A 22107-nucleotide genomic window follows, 5' to 3' on the forward strand; every position below is an offset into this window, starting at 1 on the left:
GTATCTATATGTGTATGTATATGCATATGTGTGTATATATATGTGTGTGTATATATATAGTGCGTATAACTATTTGTGTGTATCTGTATGTGTATATATATATACATACGTGTGTATATATATGTGTGTGTATATATATAGTGCGTATAACTATTTGTGTGTATCTGTATGTGTATATATATATACATACGTGTGTATATTTATGTGTGTGTGCATATATATGTGTGTGTGTGTATATATATGGTGTGTATAAATATGTGTGTGTATCTCTATGTGTATATATACATATATGTGTATATATATCTGTGAGTGCATATATGTGTGCGTGTCTATATATATATGGTGTGTATAAATATGAGTCTGTATCTCTATGTGTATATATATACATATGTGTGTATATATATGTATCTCTGCATATATATGTCTGTGTGTGTATATATATATGGTGTGTATAAATATGTGTGTGTATATATATATGTGTATATGTGTATATATATGTCTGTGTATATATATGTGTATATATGTGTGTATATATATGTGTGTGTGTATATCCCTGTGTGTGTGTATATATATATATGTGTGTGTATATATGTGTATGTGTGTGTGTATATATGTGTGAGTGTATAGATACATGTGTGTATATACATATATGTGTGTGGATACATATGCGTGTCTCTGTATATATACGTCTGTGTATATATACATATGTGTGTATATACATATGGTGAATATATATATTTGTGTGTATACATACATATGTCCGTATGTATGCATATCTGTGTACATATATGGGTGTGTGTAAATATATACGTGTGTGTATATATACATATTTGTGTGTATACATTCATATGTCTGTATATATATGTATGTGTGTATATATCTGTGTGTGCGTGTATATATATGTGTATGTGTGTATACATATATCTGGTGTGTATATACATAACTGTGTATATATATATGTGTGTGTATATATATGTGTCTGTGTGTATATACATGTGTGTGTATACATATATACGTGTGGATATATATGTGTGTCTGTGTATATATACGTGTGTGTATATATACATATGTCTGTATATACATATGGTAAATTTATATATGTATGTGTGTATATATACATGTGTGTATATATACATATGTCTGTATATACATATGGTATATTTATATATGTATGTGAGTATACATACATATGTATGTATACATACATATGTCTGTTTATATATATGTGTGGGTATATATATATACATGTGTGTATATATACATATGTGTGTGTATGCATACATATGTGTGTGCATATATGGCTGTGTATATATATATGTCTGTGTATATATATACATGTGTGTATATATACATATGTATATCTATACATACATATGTGTGTATATATGTGTGTGCGTTTATATATATGTGTGTGTGTGTATACATATATATGGTGTGTATATACATGTCTATGTATATATATATGTCTGTGTGTGTGTGTATATATATGCCTGCCTATTTATATATGTCTGTGTGTATATATATGTGTGAGTGTATATACACATGTGTGTGTATACATATATGTGTGTGGATATATATGTGTGTCTGTGTATATATACATGTGTGTATATATACATATGTCTGTATACACATCTATATATATATGTGTGTGTGTATACATACATATGTGTGTATAGATACATATGTGTGTTTACATATGAGAGTGTGTATATATATGTGTGTGTATATATATACATATGTGTCTGTGTATACATACATCTGTCTGTATATATATGTGCGGGTGTATATATATACATGTGTGTATATATACATATGTGTGTGTATACATACATGTCTGTGTATATGTATGTGTGTGTATGTGTATATATACATGTGTGTATATATACATATGTGTGTGTATACATACATGTGTGTATGTATATATATGCGTGTGTGTATATATATGTGTGTGCATGTATATATATGTGTGTGTGTGTGCACATATTTATGGTAAGTATATACATATGTGTGCATATGTATGCGTGTGTGTATATATATGTGTGTGCATGTATATATATGTGTGTGTGTGTGCACATATTTATGGTAAGTATATACATATGTGTGCATATGTATGTGTGTGTGTACATATATGTGTGTCCATGTATACAGATGTCTGTGTGTGTACATATATATGGTATGTATATACATATGTATGCGTATATATGTGTGTGTGTATATATATGGTGTGTATATATACAACTCAGGGTATATATGTGTGTGTGTATATACGTATGGGGGTGTATATACATATCTGTGTGTATATACATATGTCTGTGTGTAAATACATATGTGTGTTTATATACATGTGTATATAAGTGTGTGCTTCTATATCTGTGAGTATATATGTATCTGTCTGTGTATATATATGTGTGTGTATATATATGTGTGTGTATATATATGTGTGTGTATATATATGTGTGTGTATATATATGTGTGTGTATATATATGTGTGTGTATATATATATGTGTGTGTATATATATGTGTGTGTATATATATCTGTGTATATATATCTGTGTATATATATGTGTCTGTATATATGTGTGTGTATATATACAGGTGTGTCTGTGTATACATATATGTAAAGGCATATATATGTGGATCTGTGTATATATACGTGTCTGTATATATACATATGTCTGTGTATATACATGTATGTGTATACATATCTGAGTGTGTGTATATATACATGGTGTGCATATATATGTGTGCATGTATATACAAGTGAGTCTGTGTATATATCTATATGTGTATATATATACATATGTGTTTATAAATATATGTGTCTGTGTAGATATATGTGTGTCTGTATCTATATGTGTGTACATATGCATATATATGTATAAATACATGAGTGTATAAAAATATCTCTTTATATATATATGTGTGTATATATATATACGTGTGTATATACATATGAGTCTATATATACATATGTCTGTATATACATAAGTAGGTATGTATATATGTCTATATATATGTGTGTGTTTATATACATATGGGGGTGTATATATATGTGTATATATGCATGTGTGTATATATACATATATGTGCATATATACATATGAGTGTATATACATATGTAGGTATGTATATATGTCTATATATATTTGTGTGTTTATATACATATGGGGGTGTATATATATGGGTATATATGCATGTGTGTATATATACCTATGTGTGTGTATACATATGTAGGTATGTATATGGGTCTATATATATGTGTCTGTTTATATACATATGGGGGTGTATATATATGTGTGTATATACACGTGTGTATATATGTGTGTGTGTATATGTATGTGTGTATATGTATATATGTGTATATATACATATGTCTGTATATATATTTGTGTATATCTGTGTGTGTGTATCTATATCTGTGTGTGTATATATATCTCTGTGTGTGTATATGTATGGATGTATATATGTATATATACATATGTGTGTATATATACATATGTGTGTATATATACATATGTGTGTATCTATATACATATGTCTGTATATATATGTGTCTGTCTATATACATATGTCTATATATATATGTGTATATATATGTGTGTGTATATGTATATATGTGTGTATCTATACATATGTGTGTATCTATACATATGTGTCTATATGTCTGTATATATTTCTGTGTGTGTATATATATGTGTGTGTCTATACATGTGTGTGTATATATACATATGTGTATATATATGTGTGCGTATATATACATATGTCTGTATATATATGTGTGCGTATATATACATATGTCTGTATATATATGTGTGCGTATATATACATATGTCTGTATATATGTGTGTGTATATGTATATATGTGTGTATCTATACATATGTATGTATCTATACATATGTAAATATATGTCTGTATATATATGTGTGTGTGTATATGTATGTGTGTGTCTATACATGTGTGTGTATATATACATATGTATGTGTATATACACGTGTGTGTATATATACATGGGTGTGTATATACATGTGTGTATATATATGTGTGTCTATATAGATGTGTGTGTATATATACATGTCTGTATATATACATGTGTATATATATACATGTGTCTATACATGCATGTCTGTATATATACGTGTGTGTATATATACATGTCTGTATATATACATGTGTATATATAAAGATATGTGAGTATATACATATGAGTACATATACACATATGTGTGTGTGTCTATATATATATGTCTGTATATATGTGTATGTGTATATATATGTGTGAAAATATACATCTGTATGTATACATACATATGTGTGCGTATATACATATTTGTGTGTACACATATGAGTACATATATACATGTGTGTATGTATATATCTATATGTCTGTATATATATGGGTCTGTGTATATATATGTGTGTAAACATACATGTGTGTGTATATAGATGTGTGTGCACATATACGTTTATGTATATATACATGTGTGTATATACACGTGTGTGTATATATACATGTCTCTATATATACATGTGTGTATATAAACATATGTGTGTATATACATATGAGTACATATCTACATATCTCTGTGTGTATATATTATGTCTGTATATATGTGTGAGTATATATATGTGTGTAAATATACATCTGTATGTATACATACATATGTGTGTATATATATGGGTATCTGTATATATGTGTGTATGTGTATACATATAGTATGTATACAGGTGTCTGTGCATTTCTATGTAGATATATATACATATGTGTGTACATATACATATGTGTGTATATATATGTGTTTGTATATATAGATATGTGTGTATAGATATCTCTGTATATTGATACATATGTGTTTATATATGCATATGTGTGTATATATATATGTCTGTGTATATATATATGTGTGTGTGCATATATATGTGTGTGAGTATATATGTATGCTGTGTATATAGATATGTGTGTATATATATGTATATATATGTACATATGTGTGTATATATATGTGTGTGTGTATATATATGTGTGTATATATACATATGGGTGTATATACATATGTGTATATATATAAATGTGTGTATATATAGATGTGTGTGTATATAGATGTCTCTGTATATATTCATGTGTGTATACATACGTGTGTGTATATAAACATATGTGTGTATATACATATGTATATATATACATATGTGTATATATATATATACATGTGTGCGTCTATGTATATGTGTGTCTATATATGCATATCTATGTATATATACATGTGTGTGTATATATATGCCTGTATATATATGTCTGTGTGTATATATGTGTGTGTATATATACATATGTGTGTATATATACATATGTGTATAGATATACATATGTGTGTAAATATATATGTGTCTCTGTGTATATATGTGTGAGTGTATATATATAGGGTGTATACAGATGTGTGTCTATTTCTATATATATATATATACATATGTGTGTATATATACATATGTGTGTATATACACATATGTGTGTATATATATGTGTCTGTATATATACATATGTGTGTATAGATATCTCTGTGTATTCTACATATGTGTGTAAATATACATATGTGTGTATATATATGTCTCTGTGCATATATATATGCGTGTGTATATATATGTCTGTGAGTATATATATATATGGTGTGTATATACATGTGTGTGTATATATATGTATATGTATACATATTTGAGTCTATATACATATGTGTGTATATACATATGTGGTATGTATATATATCTATATATATATCTGTGTAGATATATATGTGTATATACATGTGTATATATCTGTGTGTGTATATATATGTGTGTGTGTATATACATGTGTGTGGCTATATATATGTCTGTGTATATATACATAGGTGTATATACATATCTGTGTATATATATCTATGTGTATACATACATATATGTGTACATATACAAATGTGTGCATATATATGTGTGTGTATATATGTGTATGTATATACATGTGCATATATATACATATGTGTGTAAATACATGTCTGTGTGTATATATGCGTGTGTGTGTATATATATAAGATGTGTAAATATATGTGTATATATATGTCTGTGTGAATATATATGTGTATATATATACATATGTGTGTATATATGTGTGTGTGTGTGTGTGTATATATGGTGTGTATATATATGTGTGTGTACATATATGGTGTGTATATATATGTGTGTGTACATATACGGTGTGTATATATATGTGTGTGTATATATACATATGTGTGTACACACATGTGTTCATATATATGTGTGTGCATACACACATATGTGTGTATATATACATAAGTGTCTATATATATGTGTGTATATACATGTGTGTAAATATATACATATGTGTGTATATATGTGTGTATATATACATATGTGTGAATATATATGTGTGTGTATATATACATATGTGTGTATATATATGTGTGTGTATATGTATATATGTGTGTATCTATACGTATGTGTGTATCTATACATATGTGTATATATGTCTGTATATATATGTCTGTGTGTATATGTATGTTTCTGTCCATACATGTGTGTCAATATACATATGTGTGTATATATACATGTGTGTGTATACATACATGTGTGGGTATATATACATATGTGTATATATACATGTGTGGGTATATATACATATGTATGTATATATACATGTGTGGGTATATATACATGTGTGGGTATGTATACATATCTGTGTATCTATACATGTGTGGGTATATATACATGTGTGTGTATATATACAGGTGTGGGTATGTATACATGTGTGTGTATATATACATGTGTGGGTATGTATACATATCTGTGTATATATACATGTTTGTGTATATATACATGTGTGGGTATGTATACATGTGTGTGTATATATACATGTGTGGGTATATATACATATCTGTGTATATATACATGTGTGTGTATATATACATGGGTGGGTATGTATACATGTGTGTGTATATATACATGTGTGGGTATGTATACATATCTGTGTATATATACATGTGTATGTATATATACATGTGTGGGTATGTATACATATCTGTGTATATATACATGTGTGTGTATATATACATGTGTGTGTATATATACATATCTGTGTATATATACATGTGTGTGTATATATACATGTGTGGGTATGTATACATATCTGTGTATATATACATGTGTGGGTATGTATACATGTGTGGGTATATATACATGTGTGGGTATGTATACATGTGTGGGTATATATACATATGTGTGTATATATACATGTGTGTGTATATATACATGTGTGGGTATGTATACATATGCGTGTATATACGTGTGTGTATATATGTGTGTATATATACATATGTAGGTATATATACATGTGTGTATATATATAGGGGTGTGTATATATGTGTCTGTATATATGTGTGTATATATACATGTGTGTATATATATGAGTGTGTGTATATATATGTCAGTATATATATGTAGTGTATATATATGTGTGTATATATACATGTGTGCGTATACATACAGATGTGTATATATACATACGTCTGTATATACATATGTGTATATATATACATGTGTGTGTATATATATGTTTGTGTATGTATACATGTGTGTATATAAACATATGTGCATACATACATATGTGTGTGTGCATATATACATGTGTGTATATATACATTTGTGTATATATACATATGTATGTATATATACACATGTGTGTATATATACGTGTGTATGTATATGTATGTGTGTATATATACATATGTGTATATATACATATGTGTGTATACATACATATGTGTGTATATATACACATGTGTGTATATATACATGGGTGTATATATATGTATGTGTGTCTATATACATGTGTGTATACATACATATATGTCTATATATATACACATGTGTGTATATATACATGTGTGTATATATACGTGTGTGTATATATACATGTATATATATATACATGTGTGTTTGTATATGTGTCTGTGTATATATACGTGTGTGTATAGAAATCTATATATATGCCTGTATATATAGATGGATGTATACAAGTACAACCGTCTCCTCACGCTTCCACACTGAAATTTTGTCAACGCTTTCTAGTACCTCTCAAACCTCATACCTCGCTCACGTACCTTGCATCCCTACCATCAAAAATGCTCTCCTTTCCAATTAGCAAATTAGCAAATTGCACCGCTAACAAATGCTGAAAGCGAATACCTTGCGGGCTTCTCGGAGGATTTCCGCTGCGCCTGTCCTACGCCTCGCCGTTTACCTTCAAACTCTTTACATTGGCCTTACGGGAAAAAAAAAATTAAATGTGACGCTCTCCTTTCTTATCACGAGGCGCCTCGCCGGGCGCCTTAGCCGATCTACGTTCCTGAACGTTACCTCGGCCCCGAGCCCGCCTCTCCGCGTCTTCCTCGGCCCCGCTTCCCTTCCGCTTTCAATTCTTATTAACGCCTGGGAATTACAATTATGCCTTTCCATGCCGCTCTGGGACTACCGTCCCTTCCCGCCAATCCCCGTGCTTCTTATCCTTCCCTCGGCCCGATGACGCCTGTGCTTCCCTTAAGATGCCCTTTAAACCGTCTCTAAAGCTCCTTTCTTTTTCTATAGGCCCTTTGAAAGCCCCGTTTCTGTACCCGCGCCTTTCGGGACGTGCCCTTCGCTAAGGCTCTCGCGTTTAGCGTCCGGCGTTTGATCGAAAATTTCCGAAAAATGTTTTCCGATCGGCGGAGCCCAGCGTGTCGTCCCGTCCCCCGAACTTTTTAACGCTTTAAAGTCGCGTTCGATTCCAATGGATACGAGCTTGATGGGACCATTTTTATATCTATTCCGACACATTTTAAAAACCTGAAAAATGTTCTCTAATGGCGAGTACTACCTCAACTTTTTACTTCTACCCGCGCCTGCCGCTTTCTACGGCTCCACGCTGCCGGCTTCTGGCCGGATTCTGTCACGTCGTGACCGAGATAAGGAACTAACGCTTCACCAGTCCTACCTCAGTGTGCACGTTTACTACCGTGGAACGGAGCGATTCCGATTCCCGGGACCCTGCTTTGCAAATGCGGAAATGCCTCAAAACCGTAAAATCCATTTTTTTTATTTCCATCGGGCGCCTAAAGTAGTCACCTAGAGCGAGAGGTCCTGATTTTTTCCGTACAAAAGATGGCGGCGGCCGTAAAGGAACGGGCGCGTCCATTATTATGGCGGCGCCCGTTTCGCACGTGCGCGGTGCACTGGACTACCAAAATGGCGCCGGCATCGCTCGAGCATGCGCAGTGCATTGGACTACCAAAATGGCGCCGGCATCGCTCGAGCATGCGCGGTGCATTGGACTACCAAAATGGCGCCGGCATCGCTCGAGCATGCGCAGTGCACTGGACTACCAAAATGGCGCCGGCATCGCTCGAGCATGCGCAGTGCATTGGACTACCAAAATGGCGTCGGCATCACTCGAGCATGCGCAGTGCATTGGACTACCAAAATGGCGCCCGCATCACTCGAGCATGCGCAGTGCACTGGACTACCAAAATGGCGCCGGCATCGCTCGAGCATGCGCAGTGCATTGGACTACAAAATGGCGCCGGCATCACTCGAGCATGCGCAGTGCACTGACTACCAAAATGGCGCCCGCATCACTCGAGCATGCGCAGTGCACTACACTTCCACAATGGCGGCCGCGGAGTCCCGACCTCGAAAACGGCGATTCGGCTGCTTGGCGGGCTTCCCCGGCGCTGCGAAACGGTGCGGAGTGGCCTTTGGGGGCGGGTGGAGTGCGCGCTGCGGTTTGACGCGGACGACATTTTTTCCCGAAAGCGATCGGCAAATGCCGGCTTTTTCCGCCTCTCGCGCGGTTGCCGCCGCCCGTGGGTGACGCGAACGGCATACGGGACGCCTTCGCAGCTGTTTGCGGCCAGCAGAAATGTCCCAAAAGCGCGAAATCCGACTTTTTAATTTCGATCCGGCCCCTATTTCGCACATGCGCAATGCACTAGACTACCAAAATGGCGTCCGCATCCTTGGAGCATGCGCAGTGTACTGGACTATCAAAATGGCGTCGGCATCACTCGAGCATGCGCAGTGCACTGGACTACCAAAATGGCGCCGGCATCGCTCGAGCATGCGCGGTGCACTGGACTACCAAAATGGCGCCGGCATCGCTCGAGCATGCGCGGTGCACTGGACTACCAAAATGGCGCCGGCATCACTCGAGCATGCGCAGTGCACTGGACTACCAAAATGGCGCCGACATCGCTCGAGCATGCGCAGTGCATTGGACTGCCAAAATGGCGTCAGCATCGCTCGCGCATGCGCAGTGCATTGGACTACCAAAATGGCGCCCGCATCCCTCGAGCATGCGCAGTGCACTGGACTACCAAAATGGCGCCCGCATCACTCGAGCATGCGCAATGCACTGGACTACCAAAATGGCGCCCGCATCACTCGGGCATGCGCAATGTAGTGGACTACCAAAATGGCGTCGGCATCACTCGGGCATGCGCACTGCACTGGACTACCAAAATGGCGTCGGCATCACTCGAGCATGCGCAGTGCACTGCACTAACAAAACGGCGTCGGCATCACTCGAGCATGCGCAGTGCACTACACTTCCAAAATGGCGGCCGCGGAGTCCTGACCCCGAAAACTGCTATTCGGCTGCTTGGCGGGCTTCCCCGGCGCTGCGAAACGGTGCGGAGTGGCCTTTGGGGGCGGGTGGAGTGCGCGCTGCGGTTTGACGCGGACGACATTTTTTCCCGAAAGCGATCGGCAAATGCCGGCTTTTTCCGCCTCTCGCGCGGTTGCCGCCGCCCGTGGGTGACGCGAACGGCATACGGGACGCCTTCGCAGCTGTTTGCGGCCAGCAGAAATGTCCCAAAAGCGCGAAATCCGACTTTTTAATTTCGATCCGGCCCCTATTTCGCACATGCGCAATGCACTGGACTACCAAAATGGCGTCGGCATCGTTCGCACATGCGCGCTGTTGCCGAGTTAAAAATTGGCGGCCGCGGGGTCTTTTCTGAGGGAATATACGTCTACTGTGCCGCCTGAACGAAATGCCGACTCCGAGGGTGCCACCGCAGCATTTTCCGGGCTTTGCGGGCTTCTGCTGAAGCGTGCGGTGCTCTGGACGGCGCGGGGGGCTGGCGGGATCCGCCTGTGCCGGGGCGGGCACCGCCGCGGTCGATTATACGGCGGACACGCCCCCCCGCCCCCCTCGGCACCCCCCGCCCCGGCCCTCCCGGATCCTTAAACGTGGCCCTCGGCACGCAGCGGATGGCGGCGGCGGCGGCGGCGGCGGTGACACAGGTCGGGGCGGGGCCGCCGCGGGAGGGGGGGCTGACTCGGCGGCCCCCAGCGCGGGGAGGGAGCGTGGCGAGGGAGCGCGGCGCCGCCGGCTCGGGGCCCCGCGGGACACCCTCTCCCTTTTAAAGCCCGACACAAACCTGCAAACGACCGCCTCGACTAACACCGCACACACAAATAACATATACTACTTACAAAATACACATACCTATACTCCAACATATTATTACACAGATTTCACACTAGCGACCAGCTATATTGCTCTGAAAATTTATTTTTGCATGCTTCCAATTAAAAATGCAGGACCGTTTCCTTACATTTATTGCCTGACCCCTCCCTACCCTATTTTTCTCGTTGCAGGACACTACATTAATACCTGCAAAAAGAAAAAAAAGGTACAAAGCCTTCCACATTGGGTAAATTCATATCATTTCTTTCTCTTCTTTAGCAAGTCAAACCACCTGCTTCTACAGCACTTCTGAACTCCATTCTGACTCTTGGCAAGAAATTCTTACGGGCCTGACATTGTGGCTACGGCTCTGGGATGATCCGCATTGAAAGGTGGGTGCTTTCTTCAATTATCCTTTCTTCAACGCAACACTTCCTTTTTACTATCTATCTAGGTCATCTCCTTCATTTTCATAACTATTTTTGGAAGGCACTGTGTACTGGGCATTGCCCATAAATGTCCACCCAGAAAGGTAGACAACAGCTTTGCTGCAAGGCAGATGATCTTTTCAATATTCCTGCAAGAGCTGGCTTACCTGCATTTGGTCATTATGGAACATGCTTCAGCTACTCCAGCGACAACACGTGAACAATTACTTCTTACTGATAGTGAGGCTCAAAAACCACACTTCTGAAGCAACAATGCACTGCAGGCACCTGGACACATGTCCTTCCCTAAGGAAAAAAAACTCAAAGTTCTTTCCCTCTTCCCTGCCTTGCTGGTACCGAGCACAGAAAACTGCACCTGAGGGAAGCTTGGAAGCCTGTACCTCTGACATTTTGCACTTGGTTAGAGCTTTTTTTTCATACCTCTGCATACTTCTGATAATTACAGTTCCTCTTTTACAACATAGCCAATGTCCACACTTACCTAGAAAGAGGCACTGGGATTTGTTTTCTGTAAATTCATTCAGGAAACTCCTTGTTCTTTCTCTCTCTCCTTCATGGCCAGAGTTTCCCAAAGAATATTTAGCAGGGCCTTTTTGCTTTGATACCCTCTATTTCATTTCCATTTCATTCCCTAAATTCTTTACATCCTGAAACTTTTTCTAGTACGTGGAAGAGCACGATCATAAATGGACAGCAGAAAAATTGTAGAACTTCCCTAGCTCAAGATGTTGTTTTTCACTCTTTATCTATTGGCTCTTCCCATCTCATAGCTGCTCTTTTCTGTGCACCTTTAAGGGCCTGCAATTCTCCCTGCTGCGGAAGGACTTGTGAACTGCTACTTCCCTACCTTGCTCATTGGAGCACGGAATCCGGTCGGAAGGTGCCGGTCCCTCGGTGCGCAAACCTCCAGGTATGGCTAGAAAGAGCAGAAAAAATTCATGAAATACTTTCCCTTGGAGAACAGTTCCCATGCTTTGCAAATCTGGCTTCATACATAGAAATATTGGCACATCTAGTCTGCATCAATTTCAATACAGAACAGCATCGCTTTAAACTCCTGAAAACTTCAGGGTTTGGTTGATGTTGCTACCACTTCCTACATTACAAATGTGGCTATGCTGATCTCAAAACTGGTACACATGTCTCCAAATATTTTATCTCATACTGGACGGTACATAAGGTGCTTAGCCTTATACCTGCACATGCTTATTACCTGCGTGTCAACTGCATACCACGTGCGTAGCCTGCAGAAATACACTTCGGGATTAATTCTGATTCGTAAGGCTCCCTTACGTGAGCCTTACAGAACTGCACCTCATCCATTATCCATGTACAGAAATTTGGCTTTCAAATGGCCTAAGAGAAAAAAAAATAGTTTTGCTAACTCTTTCAATGCCATGTTAAAGGAATAACATATCTCATGTTGCTGAGGAAACAATAACTGCAATAACCATCCTCCCCTGTTCCCTGTATGACACACTGAAACATGGTTCAGAAGGTTTACTTCAACCACGGTAGGAAATGCCACACAGCTCACATGGTGGCCGATTCTCAGCCTCTGTTCCGCTCACTGTACCACTTGGCCAGATCAGAGAGACGCAAGTAAAACAAAAAAAGGAAAAAAAGTAAAAAAAAATTATCCCAAAGAGAACATTTGCAGGTGCTGGTTGTATAATTGTTCCATCTGAAGGTGTGAGCGGCCCAGGCCACGCTTCTGATAGAACTGTTTGGTGTGGATGAACTCATGTCACTGTGACCAAAACATATGAGCGATACTTTGCTTCCCTTTATGCAATTAACACCTCTCTGATCACCACAGTTCTGGTATTAGGTTAGCTTGAGATGCTGCATTCTGACAGGGATCCTTCTCAAAACCTAGGGAGAAAACTTAGGTTTAGATGTCAGCACCTTCACTGATGACTTCTTTACAATTCAGTGGCAAGACGTCATTCATCTATTTTTATTATTTGCCACGTAAGCCACACAAGATATTTATTCTTTGAAATAGGACTCTGACATCTCTTCCCTGAAAAGGTTTTCATCATTGCTCATAAGTGTGATCTCCCTCCCTCTTCCTGCTGATCGAACCTGCCTCAAACCACTGCCTCATTTCAACAGCTAGGAAATCCTTGCACACAGTTGACACAACACACCCAGGAGTCCAAGGCCAGCCTCACACCTAGTTCCTAGCCGCTTCTGTCTGGCACAAATCCTGACATTTGCACAACTTTACAATACAAAATCCCACATTTGCCCGTGGGCACCTGGCTGGCAATCCATGGCTCTTTTCCACAGCGATGGCACATCGCCACCCTCAGGTAAGATAGGCAGTCTGCAGGAATCCAAGTGCACACAGAGCTCTGCTTCTTTACACCTTTCATCTCACAGGATTCCTGCAGCATGCACACTTTTCAGCTACAATACCACATTTGGAACCTGGCTGCAAACGGTGCCTCTTTTACACACGTAACAAACTTTTCCACCCTTCTGACCTGCACACCGTGGCAAATGCCTCCTAACATCATAAAAACCATCTGACAACACTTCATAACGAGCCTCAAGATACACTAGATCGCCTCTGTGTTACCTCACTCCACTCAGTCAGGTTTTCTGGGAAAAAAAAGGACTGTTTCAACCTTTTACAAACCTGCTGTGGGACTAAGAACACCAAGCTATACTGATACCAATCCTAACAATCGGTTCTTTACATTCATGTCAATTTTTCACTACCCACAACAACACCTGTAACTCCTGCTTCAGGACACCACATCTATCGAAATACTGCACCAATGATATTAAAGGAAGTGAGGACAATAACCACATCAAATCTCTTCTTCCCCCACAGCAATGACCGTGGCCACATCTCCTCTCTACCTCGAGGACACGCTCGGGGGAGTACCTGACAGCATAAGAGCTCTCAAGAATCTTCACCACTGTCAAGACAGCCACTTGACCCCAATGAATGCAGCATCTCCTGCAAGGACTGATGCTGCCACCACTGCAGCTTCTCTGCTTCCACACAGGGGGCCTGGCAGAGCACAGCCTCTGCACACTGCAGCTGGCCACAGCAGGGCAGGGTGGAGAGGGAGGCAGCAGCACTTTGGGGAGGCGGCAAAGAAAAGCCAGGAAGAACGACCTCTGAGCCGGGACGAGGCCAAGGCCCGTGGTGGCAATGACAGCAGCGGTGGAACTCCCCAGCAGCAGTGGAACTCCCCAGGTAACCGGTGGCAGCAGATGCACCCACGATAATCAAAGCGCTCCGCCTAACTGACCTGGCGCCGGGTCACCCACGACCGTACCTCCAAACTGACCCACTGTCACCACACCCTGCTGTCTAACTGCCCCGGCACCAGATCACCCACGGCCATACCTCCAAACTGACCCACTGTCACCACACCCTGCTGTGTTTGCCAGCCTGGTGCTTTTTTCTGTATCTAGAATGTGAAATTTCCAGACAAGGAGGTTGCTTTTTCAAAATTCTACATGTCAGCAGATTCCAGTGCTTTTCCTCAACATGAAAATTATGGCTTTTGGATTTTCTTTATGCCCCTGACAATCTGCACACTTTTGGATTCTGGCTGCGTCGGTCTGTGCACTCTATGAAAAACATTCTACTGTTTGGACCTTCCGAGAAACGGAAATCTTCCACTATTCATGAAGCGATACAACGAAACCTTTTCTCAAAACTGTTTTCTTATTCCCACCCCCTAAAATTTTATATACTTACACTCATCTATTTACATTATATCTATTTGCACTTATTATAGAGAAAATACTTACAAATCCATTGACACTTATGGAACCTCTCCTAAGACACGAGCCACGTATTTACAATGTTCAACTTGTACATTTTGACACTTCAATATCACATCAGACTTCTACGCTCTAACCGTACACATCTACTCATATCAAACCTCTCTTTACATTAATATCTGATATCTGATTAGACTTTGTACAGAACAGCTAATAGATCTATTTATTCTTTTTTTACATTCTGTCCTATATATCATCCTGCCTTATAAGTTAAGCTCTTTCATTGGTTCATTTACATACACAACACTTGTGTTTGCACTTTAAAATCTTCTATCTGCTTTGGCCTTGCATGGACGAGCTTATGCAGGACACACATTACTCTTTCTCTCTCTGCCTCATCTGTATGGTGCCCCAAGGAAGATTTTACAATAGCATTTGCCTTTCCTTACCTACACTTTAGGTCCATTTCATACCTTCCATTATTCAAATCCTAATACTTTTCTTACTGCCTACAAGATCGCTGTCATAAAGGAACAGCAGAAAAATGGCAACACCTCCCTAGCTCAACATTTCTTTTTCCTCTTTTCGTAATTGCTCTTCTCATTTCACATGTTGCCTTTTTAATGCAGGTTTAAAGGACTGCAATTAGCACTGCTCCAGAAGAATTTGGGAAGTGCTGCTTCTCCCTCTGGCTCACCGTGGAACAAAATCCAGACGCGAGATGCCGCTCTGTAGCTGTAGAAAACCTTCAGGTATTCATACAAACAATACACTAAATAAATGAAATTCTATGCCTTCAAAGAAATTCCTCATGTCTGTAAAATCTAACAACATACATTAAAAAACTCTCCTGATCAAGTATGTATCCATTTCAATGCTGAACAGACACACTTTGAACTTTTAAAAACTTCTGGCTTTGGTGCTACCCCTTCTTACATTACAAAAATTGCAAATTCTGACCTCAAATCTGGGTTCTGGGGGATCACGGGCAACTATACCACGGCTGTCACCAGCCCAGATCCTACCTAGGCCCGTATGGGATATAGGTTCACCTTGGGGTTAGACACAGCTGCCCTGGCAAAAATTCCTCCTGCAGGCACAAGATTACACGGCAGATGTTCTTAGGCACACCCTGAAAGGGGGAGCTTTCAATGGCACTCTGGGAAGCAGGGGGCTGCATCACCCACTGCCCTCAATACCTCTCACTCATCCTTTCTTTCAGCTAATGGGCCACGGCCCCCCACCTGCTCCACAGCCCCCTACAGCCCTGTGGTGCCAAGTGCTGCCCTGGACAACACAACACCTGTCAGCTCTGGAGCCCAAATCCTGGTTTTGTAAGCCTGTGGTGGGACTCGGCAATAGGGACTGCGGGCTGCACCTCTCCTGGGGTGACCTTCGGCTCCACTAACCTTGTGTGGTAACAATTCACACGGTAGCCAGGACTCTGCTCGTGGCCCATGGGTTCACCCCCCATCCCGGTTAGGGCTCGCCGCTCCATACCCCACCTGTCCTGGACACGCTCTCACTCCCCCAGCGGAGGCACTACCCTGGGGCTCTGCACCCTGTACACATTTACCTGTATTTCTCTGACATCCCCTCCTATGCCACCGCCAGCAACCCACCTTGGGACCGGGCTCTGTCTCCCACACCCTTCTCCCTTCTGCTGCTCCCCATGCCTCTCCCACAAATGTTTACTAATGCATTCTATTGCTGATCAAACAGAGAAATAATTAACACATTCACACTTTTCATTAGGAGTTTATTTATTAAAGGAATCATGGGGAGTAATAAGCAAAAATAAATTGCATCAGCCTGCACTTACCACGCAGTTTTTCCTTGCTTAATAAGGTGATGCTGAACTCTCTCAGCAGGACTAAAAAATCCAGCTCTCCGGTTTAATAAAAGCCACCTTAGACCCACTGGGCCCAAAACTGTAAGAAATGTCACACTTGTTTTATAGAGCTCTGCAACTAGTCACATTGGATACTGCTTTCGGGACTGCCACAATGACAGTCTTGCCATCCTGGGAAGCTCTGGCTCTGAAGAGCCTGCTTGCTGGCAGCTCCTGCAGCCAAAATTTATCCAGTATCTTCAACACCACCTTCATGCCACCCTAGGCAGCTGAACCGGGACACCCAGGACATTCCAGGCAGAGGTCCCTGCAGAACCGTAAAAATCGTTCAGTCCTTTCCAAAGCAAAGCTCAGAGGGATACAAGGCATTTTTCAGGAAAACCCACCAAAAACCCAGAAATTTTAGTGACCGAAGAACACGCTTTTTGGAATGCAACTGCAGCCCGGCTCGTACCGAACGCTACGCCTATCCACACTTTTAAGGGTGTGGAAAATGCCTTCAAAAACAGGTTATCCCATGACCACCTCCCACTGACAGGATCCTTGGGGCAACTCTTAGATTTTTGCATGTTCAACTGACAATAGGAAAACGGGACAGGTGTTTGGGATTTCTCTGAGCACAGTCTAGCAGCTCACAATACCCTTTGGGCTTTTACTTTGGTATTTTTATAACCTGGGGTTTTAATTATTTTCTGACCTGTGCTGGTCATGGGCCTCAAGCATCCTATTCCAGCCTCTTGGCTTCATTTGCCGTCTTCCACCGCATTTATCCTCGCATGGAAACTGCTAAAAAGCACAAAACAATGACACACGCTTCACACTTCAAACGCAAATAAATTACAATTACGAAAAATCTCGCTGCCACTTTTCTAAACTATTCATCACAGACCTTAGAAAAAGCAAAGGTGATCTGTCCCTGACAGGACCCCGCTGGGACACCCGAGCAGGCTCAGCGGGGCGCGGGGAGGCAGGCGGCTTTGGGGACGATTCACAGACACGCTGCCGCTGCCCGCAGGGACACGAGCCGTACCACCGGCTGCGGCTCCGCTCCCGCCCGCCCCCGTGGCCGCAGTGCCTCCCCCGGCGCCTCCCCCGGCGCCTCCCCCGGCGCCTCCCCCGGCGCCTCCCCCGGCGCCTCCCCCGGCGCCTCCCCCGGCGCCTCCCCCGGCGCCTCCCCCGGCGCCTCCCCCGGCGCCTCCCCCGGCGCCTCCCCCGGCGCCTCCCCCGGCGCCTCCCCCGGCGCCTCCCCCGGCGCCTCCCCCGGCGCCTCCCCCGGCGCCTCCCCCGGCGCCTCCCCCGGCGCCTCCCCCGGCGCCTCCCCCGGCGCCTCCCCCGGCGCCTCCCGGCCGCCCGGCGGCGCCTCCCGGCCGCCTCCCGGCGCCTCCCCCGGCGCCTCCCCCGGCGCCTCCCCCGGCGCCTCCCCCGGCGCCTCCCCCGGCGCCTCCCCGCGCTCCCCGCGCCTCCCCCGGCGCCTCCCCCGGCGTCCCCTCTTTTCCGGGGCGGAACCCGAATGCGGACGGGAGGGAGAGCCGGGGGTGGGGCTGTGCGGATTCAACAGTGACAGCACAAAGGGGATGCTCGGAAGGGTGGCTGTGAGATTTGCGGGGTTCCAGGGCTCTGTGCTTGTGAGGCGTGGGCAGGGGAGCGGGAGACAGCGTGGGAGGAGCTCGGGAACAAGTCCTCGATGGGAGGACTTTATATTACAGGATTTTTGGGCTCGGGACTTGGATCCGGAGCTTGCTCCCTCCGCTCCGCGCGTGGTCCGGGTATTGCGGTGCCTCCGGGAACGGTGCACCCCGCCGGGGACCTCTGGTCGGTTAAAAACACATTTAAACCCGAGTAAACGTGATTATCCGCACTTAAGGGTAAACCGCAGCTCTCCGGACCCCTGTGAAGCTACAAAGCTCGGGCGGCTGTGATTCTCTCCTCCCTTCTCCTCGCAGGGTGCGGCGAAATGGCGGCGCTTCCCCCGTGCTTTTGCGTGCTATTTGGGTTAAACTCCGGGATCTCGCCGCTTTCTGAGGGGGTTTCCGATTTATATCAGGGTAATAGAGGATATTAATGTTGTTTAAATGAATCTCGGAGGGGATTTGGGGCAGTTTTATGAAATAAACACGTGAAGGAGGCGAGGAGCGGGGCGGGGAGCCGCACGGCTTTTTTTTTGCAGCTCTTCGATCGCCGATGTTTCTACGATGCAAATAAAGATCTCGATTCTTTTTAAAAACACGGATTTTGTTTATTTGTGAGGTAAAAAAGGTGCAAAACATCATCGGAGCCGCTTCGGCAGCGGCCGGGAGGTCCTGGGGGTGACCTAGGAGATCCCGGGAGTCCCCAAAGCCGGAAAATTCCCTGAAGCCCCCCCGGACCCTCCCCGGTTTCCTCAGCAATTTTGGGGGCGATGCGACAATTTTGGGGGATTTTCGGGCGTTCCCCGTGTCCTCCCCGGGATTTCCCCCTCCCCTGCTCTTACCGCAGCCCCGAGGGTCCCTCTGCCGCCCCCGAAGAGCCCCAGAAAGGGGCGAGGGATCCCCCGACCCCCGCTGTCCCGAACCCGCCCGGCAGAGCGGGCCGGGGCCGAGCCGCGCCTCGTGAGGGAAATGCAAATGAGGAGGCTATGGGCGGGGTTTGCGGAGGCTGGGGGAGGGGGGCGTGGGCGGGGTTTGCGGAGGCTGGGGGAGGGGGGCGTGGTTATGCAAATCTGCATTACCTCATGCCCGAAGTGCCTCCTGGGAGAAATGGGCGGGGTTATGCAAATATGCGTGACCTCATGCCCGAGGTGCATCCTGGGAGAAATGGGCGGGGTTATGCAAATCGGCATGACCTCATGCCCGAGGTGCACCCTGGGAGAAATGGGCGGGGTTATGCAAATATGCATGACCTCATGCCCGAGGTGCACCCTGGGAGAAATGGGCGGGGTTATGCAAATATGCATGACCTCATGCCCGAGGTGCACCCTGGGAGAAATGGGCGGGGTTATGCAAATCGGCATGACCTCATGCCCGAGGTGCATCCTGGGAGAAATGGGCGGGGTTATGCAAATCGGCATGACCTCATGCCCGAGGTGCACCCTGGGAGAAATGGGCGGGGCTATGCAAATCTCAGAACTCGCTCAGCGAACGGCACCACGGGAAATTCAGGCGCGGGTGCGAATTTTGGGGGATTTAAGGCTCAGCGCCCCAGCAGCGCGGGCGGAAAGGGCGGCAGGCGAGCGGGAAAGGGTGCGGGTAGAGCTGCGAAAGAGCTGGAGAGCGGAGAAATGGTCGCCGTGAGTTGTGCGTGAGGCGAGCGGGGTGCGGGCGGGAGCGCGGAAAGCGACGGGCATCGCTTGCCGGCCTTATGGCTAAGATCAAGAGTAGTGTTTGTTGTTTTCAGTTTAATATCTGACACATCCTCGATGAGAGAACTCTATGTTAGACCGATTTTAGTGTTTGGGAGTTGGATTCGGAGCTTGCATCCCTCCGCTCCGCGCATCTTCCCGGTATTGCGGTACCTCCGGGTACGGTGTACCCCCGCCGGGGACCTTGGCTTGGTTAAAAACAGATTAAAATCAGAAATAGTGGGAGTTGCCGAAGCTGTCCCGCACTATCGCCCACCCTTTTCTGCTGCAATAACGCTTCTCCGCCTCCCGAGCGGCTGCCAGGCTCGGGCGGCGCTGATTCTCTCCCCTCGCAGGTGCCGCGAGACGGCGGCGCCTCCCGCGCGCACTCTTTTGGGTTAAACTCCGTGATTTCGCCGCTTTCCGGGTGAGTTTAAACTTTTTCTGAGGGAAATAAAGGATAATAATGTTGTTTAAATGCATCGGGGAGGGCATTTGGGCAGTTTTACCAAATAAATCCGTGAGGGAGGTGAGGAGCGGGGCGGGGAGCCGCGCGGGTCTCTTTTTTGCAGCTCTTCGATCGCGGATGTTGCTACGATGCAAATAAAGATCTCGATTCTTTTTAAAAACACGGTTTTGTTTATTTGTGAGGTAAAACAGGTGCAAAACCTCATCGGAGCCGCTTCGGCAGAGGCCGGGAGGTCCTGGGGGTGACCTAGGAGATCCCGGGAGTCCCCAAAGCCGGAAAATTCCCTGAAGCCCCCCCGGAACCTCCCCGGTTTCCTCAGCAATTTTGGGGGCGATGCGACAATTTTGGGGGATTTTCGGGCGTTCCCCGTGTCCTCCCCGGGATTTCCCCCCTCCCCTGCTCTTACCGCAGCCCCGAGGGTCCCTCTGCCGCCCCCGAAAAGCCCCAGAAAGGGGCGAGGAATCCCCCGACCCCCGCTGTCCCGAACCCGCCCGGCAGAGCGGGCCGGGCGCGAGCCGCGCCTCGTGAGGTAAATGCAAATTAGATGGGCATGGGCGGGGTTTGGGGAGACAGGCGTGGTTTTGCAAAATTGAGACATCGACGCTCAAGTGGCATCCTGGGAGAAATGGGCGGGGTTATGCTAAATAGATGACATAATGTGCGAAAGGCATCCTGGGGAAAAGGCGGGGTTATGCATATTAAAGACCCGCGTCACCGCTACATGTGCATCATAGGAGCGATATTTGGGGAAAATTCGGAGGATTTAGAGGTCAGTGCTTCA

At 43.6% G+C, this 22107-nt stretch overlaps 2 long non-coding RNA genes and 1 other non-coding gene across 3 annotated transcripts in view; all 3 read left to right on the forward strand.

Annotated features, from left to right (window-relative positions):
• Positions 1 to 14800, forward strand: part of LOC146422087 (uncharacterized) — a 31222-nt gene extending 16422 nt beyond the window's left edge. Inside the window, exons 2-3 of the long non-coding RNA XR_014848373.1 lie at positions 11767 to 11879; positions 14782 to 14800. This is a non-coding gene — a long non-coding RNA (uncharacterized LOC146422087). The remainder of the gene's footprint in view (positions 1 to 11766; positions 11880 to 14781) is intronic.
• A 186-nt stretch (positions 14801 to 14986) lies between these two features.
• On the forward strand, positions 14987 to 16494 carry LOC146422088 (uncharacterized). The gene is made up of 2 exons (XR_014848369.1): positions 14987 to 15153; positions 16327 to 16494. It is a non-coding gene; the product is annotated as an uncharacterized LOC146422088 (long non-coding RNA).
• A 4367-nt stretch (positions 16495 to 20861) lies between these two features.
• Positions 20862 to 21053, forward strand: LOC146422089 (U2 spliceosomal RNA). Its single transcript, XR_014848386.1, has one exon. It is a non-coding gene; the product is annotated as a U2 spliceosomal RNA (small nuclear RNA).
• The last annotated feature ends 1054 nt before the right edge of the window (positions 21054 to 22107 follow it).

The sequence above is a fragment of the Lichenostomus cassidix genome, unplaced genomic scaffold (genome assembly GCF_008360975.1).
Source record: "Lichenostomus cassidix isolate B80296 unplaced genomic scaffold, HeHo_3.0 HiC_scaffold_47, whole genome shotgun sequence".
In the NCBI taxonomy this organism is placed as follows: Eukaryota; Metazoa; Chordata; class Aves; order Passeriformes; family Meliphagidae; genus Lichenostomus; species Lichenostomus cassidix.